Genomic DNA, 7,877 nt, shown 5'->3' with positions numbered 1-7,877 from the left:
AAGCCTTCCCACCTAGACGACGGCCAGGAGTCCTTGGACCCTAGCGGCGGTTTCGGCCAGTTGGACGGTCTTCAGTTGAACCTCCGGATCGGAGCTGAGTAATAAGGTCTCCCATTGTTCTAAAGACTTTATTCTTCCCTCAGAGGGAGCCTGTGGGCATTCCCACGGAATGTGATTAAGATTAGCCCTGGCTTTACATTAGAAACTTCTTGCAGTGGCTTCGTTCGCACTTAAGAGCATCGACACCGCATCCAGGCGCAACGTGACGGGGCTTAGAAGTGCTCAAGAGACGCTCGGTGCGTTTGGCTGCCACGAGGACCATAGAGTTTCTCACTATAACACCATAACACTATAACACTATAATGTAGTGAGAAACTCTATGACAAGGACGAAACCAAGTAGACTCACCATCACGCTCCACCAACGCCTGCCAGTCAACTCTGCCGAGGCCAAAGTAGCGTTCAGGCTTCCGCTGCTGGCGTGAGCCGTGACCGCGCTGGAACGCTATAACGCGGCCGCGCAACATGATTGTGGCCACACACAGTGCCCATGTATACGTATATACGACGGCAATCCAAAATCAAGAAAGGGGATGACAGATGGAATAGTACACTGTAGTATAAAGGTTATAAACAGGGATTATAGTTGCCTCAGAAAGGCAGGCCAGCCTTTCTGAGGCACCTTATCCCTGTTTATAACATCTGTACCACTATATACGATGTCGTTACTGCCGAGGAGCTCTGTGCATACTGAACCGTGGTGCATACACTTTTCTCTGCGGAACTTCAAGCTATATATCTATCCACTCCTATCTACAGGAGCTTACATGCGTGGACGGTTTTCCGCCGGTCTCATCTCCTGCAGCTAAATTTTGTGAGCTCTGCAGACATTAAGTTAGCCATTTTAGCTCCGTGGCAATGGAATAACTCTGAATCACGCTTAATATTGTTGTCGCCGGTGTGCGCCTAGCAGAATTCACGACAAATATATAAGCGTCACGTAAAATTTCCCAAACATCTTGTATAATGGCGCACGCGCAGCTCAGTATTCCATATACTGGCGTTTCCCGCCGAGTATTTTACTGAATGCCCACACTGCGGCCACGAATACAACTTCGAACACATGCTCTGGCTGTGCCCTACCAACGCGGGCACGGACTTTCCTGACCAGTCCTCCTGGGAATCAGCGCTCAGAAGCACAGAGCTCAGCTCAAGGTTGTCCAGAGGGCCCGGGTCGTTGCCGAAGGACTCTGTCTACCGACCCCGACATGGGTGCAGCCGCCGGATTGATTTAACTCTTTCTCCTCAGGACATAAATAAATTCCGTACTCACTCACTCACTTGCCAAATTTCGTTTACCAGATTGTGTTTAGGCTTTTCAGACCTCGTGGCGTCATTTTTCACATTTCGCTGCATAGCTGAGCAGTGAATGGAATCAAATACGCCTGTTGAGTGTGGGGGAATCCCCTTGCTAACTCCACCTTAAAAATACATCGTTCAAGGTGGATGACTGAAGTGTCAATGTTTGCTCATATTATTTATTTATTTATTTACAAATACTGCAATCCCGCTACGGGATTTTGCAGGATGGGGATACATCATTATGACATGATTAGCAGGGCAAACAAAAGAAAAATTACATGTAGTTGTAAAAAGACAATACAGATATCATGACATAAAAGATAAGCTTCGAGTACAACTGAATCAATGCATCTACTGCAAGTGCAAATGTAACAGAGCGAAAAATAAGAAAATTACACAATATGGGACATAAACAAACTCAGGGATGGCTGCAACACCACATCGTTGGACAGCTGATTCCATTCAGTTACGACCCTAGGAAAAAATGAGTATTTAAAGCAATTTTCGCGGCTAGTGAAGGGGGTAATTGTTAGTGCATGCCGTTGCCTTGTAGCATAACCTGTAGAAAAAAAAATAATCTCAGAAATATCTACGCTGTAGTATCCCTTAATGAGCTGAAACAGAAATTTTAATCTGAGAACACGATTCCTTTGGGTTAGAGTTGGAAGATTGGCTCTACTTCGCAAGGCTGTCATCGACGTGCGCCCAAAGCTGTTATATATATAACGAGCCACCCGCTTTTGAATACCTTCTACTTTATTAATATCTTTTTTATTGAAAGGATACCATATTATAGATCCGTAATCTAAAAGCGGCAGCACAATTGCGTTAAATGCAAGAAGGCGAACTTGAGGTGTTGTAAGTCTCAAGGCCCTCCTGAGAAAGAAAAGCTTTTGATTGGCGGAATTTCATACAGTGTTGATGTGTTTGTTCCATATAAGGTCTTTACAAATCCAAATACCAAGATATTTTATGTGCTCAACCTCAGATAGCAAGACATTATACGCCGAGTACGGGAAGTGCAGACTTCTAAGTTTGCACGAAATTTTCATAAATACAGTTTTGTCAAAATTGATAGCCATCTGCCAGTCACAGCACCATTTTACAACTTTTTCAAAGGCTTCATTTAGTCGTAGTTGGTCACTGACGCTATCTATTTTTGAATACATTACACAATCATCCGCATATAACCTAATTTTCACGGGAATGTCATTAACGATATCATTAATAAAAACTAGAAACAACAGTGGTCCGAGCACCGAACCCTGTGGAACACCAGACTTAACGGGAAGCCTCAGAGAGGCATGTTCTTGAATGAAACATATTGATATCGGTTTGAAAGATGTGCAGAAAGCCAAGTAGCAATTTTGGCATTACCCAGAGTAACATCAAGTTTGTGGAGTAGCTTTTTGTGGGAAACCTTGTCAAAGGCTTTCGGAAAGTCCATGAAGATTGCATCAACCTGCTTACCTGAATTTATTGCCTTAGCGAAATCGTGTACAGTAGTTACTAACTGTGTGCATGTAGAGAAACCCTTTCTGAAGCCATGCTGTTGGCATGATAATATTTTATTCTTTGAAAGGAACTTAGTAAGGTGTTTATGTATTATATGCTCCAGAAGTTTGCATGATGTTGAAATGAAAGAAATAGAACGATAGTTCAAGACGTACTGCTTATTACCACTTTTGAAGATAGGTTTCACTGCTGCCGTTATCCAGTCGATTGGAATCTCGCCTTCATTTAGTGATTTAGAAAAGAGCACACTCAGACATTTAGAGACCCATGGCGCATAACGCTTTAAGAATTAATTTGGCAAACCATCAGGACCGAGTGATTTCTTAATATCAAGGTTAAGCAGCATGTTAGGTATTCCATTCTCATTAATAGTAACCTCAGACATAGGGGTGTATGAAGCATGAAAGTGTGGCAATGAACCATTGTCTTGCGTAAACACATATCTAAAATGTAAGTTAAATGCATCTGCTATTACTTCACTATCATTACTCAAAACACCATTTACGACTAAAGCATCATTAATTTGCTTACTGGGAGAAATTACCCTCCAGAACTTTTCAGGAGATGTTGAAATAAATTTAGGAAGTTCCTCCCCAAAGTAGCGTTGCTTATCTGAAGAAACTTTCATTTTTAGCTCGGAGGAGAGTTCGGAAATTTTAGTAAGCAAAGCGTCCAAGTCTCTTGCGGTACCTCTTTTTGTCTTCAGGCGCCTTAATCGTCTTCTTAATTGCAATGTGTCTCGTGAAATCCAAGGAGATTTTCCTTTCCTTTTCTTTAGCATAAAAGGGACAAAGCGTTTCATGCAATCATTTAAAAGAGCTTTAAACTGATTCTACAGTGTATGAATGTCTGCGCTGCTGCCTTGGAATGAGTCAAAACTGAACGAAAGCATATCCAATATGGCGACATCATCTGCGCGCGAGAAGTTGAGCACGGAAGTGACATCAACAGATTTATTCACAGAGACGCCCGAAAGGTTCAACAACAAGCAGAGTGATCGGAAATTCCTGGCAGTACTTCGCACTTTGCTTGCCCCGTAATAGATATACTTAAGAAAAATAGATCAAGGATGGAGCAGCAGTTACCTTGTATTCTAGTGAAACTGTCAACTAGTTGCCGTAGATCAAAAGAAAAAATCATATCAAACAACCCTTCTTGTAGCCTGTCAGTAGAAACGTTTAGTGCGAAGGTTGACCAATCCATGTTTGGCATATTGAAGTCTCCGCCCGGAATTAATCCATCACCAGGCTTCACATGAGCAACCAAGTAACTTTGCAAATGAGCAAAGAAATCAGGAGAGGAATTCGGTGGTCGGTAAAGTGCTCCCAATACATATCTAATTGCGCCATGGTAAGCTTTACAGAATATGCCCTCAATGTTCGGTATATCTGGCATTCTCAAAATATTAAAACGCTCCTTGAACAGCAAAGCCACACCCCACCTTTGCTCCCTCGATCTTTCCTGTGCACATTGTACACACGAGGAACAAATTCGTTATCTTTGATAGAATCATTTCACCATGTTTCCGTGAGAATAATTATTTCGGGGTTATGGGTCACCAATATCCTCAAGTTCTGTGACTTTGTTAACGACGCTCCGGCAGTTCACGTGATTAAGCTCCTGAGGCTTTTGTACAAAACGTCAATTTTGATTTTGCTTTTGTTGAACACGTGTACCTTTCTTTTCGTCCCAGCCAAAGATTATATACGCCGTCTACGCTCAGTTTATTGTGTACAAGTTTGACTTTCGAGCCATTATTTCTTTCTAGAGTAGAACTGTTCCAAAGTTTCTTGCTAATTTCTCGAACTCTACGCGAGAAATCTTGCGATATTGAAACAGCTGTACCCTTCAATTTGTGTGCAGCCTTCAAAATTGACATTTTTTCCCGATAATCGAGAAACCCAAGCATGACCGGTCGTGTATGGCCAGCATTTCTGTTTCCAATCCTATGGCATTTTTCTGTATTCGCCACAGATATTACCAAGTTTGCTGTGAAATAAATCTTTTACTCTCTCTTCAAGATCCTGCGAAGATTCTTTGCTTGGTTCAACAAGAGCGTAAATGACTAAGTTGTTTCTTCGATTGTGATTTTCTAGGTCATTTCGTTTTTCAACAATGGAGGCTAGATCTGTTCTAACCGTAGAGATTGCAGTCTCCAGATCCTGGACCCGCTTAGTAACTACACTAAGGTTCCTGAGTTGGCGCTCTAAACCATCAACACGATCAGTTAATGAGCTTACTTGCTTGCCACTCTCTTTCTGAGACGCCTGTACATCTTGTATAGCTGTTTTCAATTAATTTTGACGGGCAAGAAGTTTCATCAATATTTCCTTCTCGGTAGGGCTAGGGCTGGCCTCAACGTCGCCACAAAGCAAAAGATTTACCGGAATATTTTTAAGTCGAGCAAGAAGGCATTCAAGACACAGTGGGCAAGGCAGCAGCAATAGAAACCTATTATCGCTACGATAGCCGGCCATCGGCAAGTATCTACTGACCAGGAATACGTAGAAAAAAGTGCTTCTGAGAGTCCTGCCCATTTCGCTGCTGCGTTGCCCACTGGAGTAGCAAGGTGCGGGCTTCACCTTTAAGTCCTCCTGCAGGGTCAAGTGAGTCGACGTCATCCATGGCTTATCCCGTGTGTACGCTGTGATGCCAGGGCTCGATATCTTGTTGAAGTGGCACATTTCAACAGGATCCGATAACGGGATGTAAAGCCGTCCTATATCGTGATTCCACGAGGCAGTTTCAGAGTGGCAGCCCAACAAAAGCTCGAAATTTGTCGCAACCTGGAACACGTAGAAAAAAGGGCTCCTGAGTATGTTGCCCATTGCGCTGCTGCGTTGAGTAGCAAGGTGCGGACTTCACATTTAAGTCCTCCTGCAGGGTCACGTGAGTCGACGTCATCCATGGCTAATCCCGTGTGTACGCTGTGATGCCAGGGCTCGATATCTTGTTGACGTGGCATATGTCACCGGGATCCAATAACGGGATGTGAAGCCGTCCTATATCGTGATTCCACGAGGCAGTTGCAGAGCGGCAGCCCAAAAAAAGCTCGAACTTTGCCAGGAGAGCCGCAACCTGGAATACGTAGAAAAAAGTGCTCCTGAGCATGTTGCCCATTTCGCTGCTGCGTTGCCCGTACGTGGAAGTAGAAAATTAGGAGCTTGGTGAGAGTGGGGGCATCCCTTTGCAATCTTCACCATAAAACTACATCGCTCACAGTGTTCACATGAATTGCCAATGTTTGCGGAGGTGTGAGGAGGAGTAGAAATTAGAGTAGAGTAGAGTAGAGTAGAGTAGAGGTGCGGAGGAGTAGAAATTTAAGTTATCGGTGAGAGCGGGGCAATCCCATGTCGTGTTCACCGTATAAGGGCATCGGAAAAGGTGGACACCTGTATGGTCAATGTTTGCTCCTTGTTATCCCCTTGTTATATTCACCGTAAAACTACCTCGATCAAAGTGGATGACTGAAGTGTCACTGTTCCCTCAGACATACGTGGAAGTAGAAAACTAGGTGCTTGGTGAGAGCGGGGGAATCCCTTTGTAATGTTCACCGTATAACTACATCACTCGCAGTGGGCACCTCAACTGTCAACGTTTGCTCAGACGTACGTGGAAATAGAAAATCAGGTCCTTGGTCTGAGTGGGGTAATCCCATGTGTTCATCGTATAAGTGCATCGGTCAAGGTGGACGCCTGAAGTGTCACTGTTCACTCTGATGTACGTGGAAGTGGAAAATTAAGTGCTTGGCGAGAGTGGGGTAATCCCATGTCGGTGTTCATCGTAAGAATGCATCGCTCAAGGTGGACACCTAAAGCGTCAATGTTTGCTCAGATGTACATGAAACTAGAAAAAAGTGCTTGTTGAGAGTGGGGGAATCCCCTTGCTAACTTCAACGTAAAACTGCATCGCTCAAGGTGGACAACTGAAGTGTCATTGTTCGCTCAGATGTACAAGGAAGTAGAAATTAAGTGCTTGGTGAGAGTGGTGAAATTCCTTTGTAATATTCAGCGTATAACCACATCGCTCACAGTGGACACCTAAATTGTCAATGTTTACTCAGATGTACGTGGAAGTAGAAAATTAAGCTCTTGGTGAGGGTGGGGTAATCCCGTGTCGTGTTCACCGTATCAGTGACCTGTCAAGGCGGACACCTAAAGTGTCCCTGTTTGCTCAGATGTGCATGAAACTAGAAAAAGAAGTGCTTGGGAGGTTGAAAGGATCCCCTTGTAATCTTAACCGTATAACTCCATCGTTCGAGGTTGATACCTGAATGGCCAATGTTTGCTCGGATGTACGTGGAAGTAGAAAATGAAGTGCTTGATGAGAGTAGGGGAATCTCCTTGTTATCTGCATCGCATAACGACATCGCTAAAGGAGGACACCTGAATTGTCACTGTTTGCTCAAATTCACATGGAAGCTAATGATCAAGTACTTTGTAATAGCGGGCGAATCCCCTTGTAAACTTGACTGTATAACTACATTGTTCAAAGGGGACAACCGAAGTGCCACTCTTGGGACAGACCTACATTGAAGTAAAAAATTAAGTGCTCGGTGATAGTGGGGGGGGGGGGGGGGAAGAAGGCGAATTCTTTTATAATCTCGACCGTATAACTACATCGCTCAAGGTGGACAAATATACATGTAAACGAATGATGAAGTGCTTGGCGAGAGTGGGGAAATCCCCCAGTAATCTTCACCGTATAAGTAGATCTAACTGTGGGCACCTGGATTGTCAATGTTTGCTCAGCTGTGCGTGGAAGTAGACAATTAAGTGCTTGGTGAGAGTGGGGGAATCCCGTTGTAACCTGCACCGTGCAACTACATATCTCAAGGTGGACACTTGAAGTGTCAATATTTACTCAGAGATACATGGAAGTAAATCATCAAGTGTTTGGTGAGAGTGGGGGAATCCGCTTGTAATCTTCACCATATAACTACATCGCTCAAGGTGGACAACTGAAGTGTCACTGTTCGCTCAGATATGTATGGAAGTAGAA

The sequence above is a fragment of the Dermacentor albipictus genome, chromosome 6 (assembly GCF_038994185.2).
Source record: "Dermacentor albipictus isolate Rhodes 1998 colony chromosome 6, USDA_Dalb.pri_finalv2, whole genome shotgun sequence".
Lineage (NCBI taxonomy): Eukaryota > Metazoa > Arthropoda > Arachnida > Ixodida > Ixodidae > Dermacentor > Dermacentor albipictus.
This window is presented reverse-complemented; position numbering follows the sequence as displayed.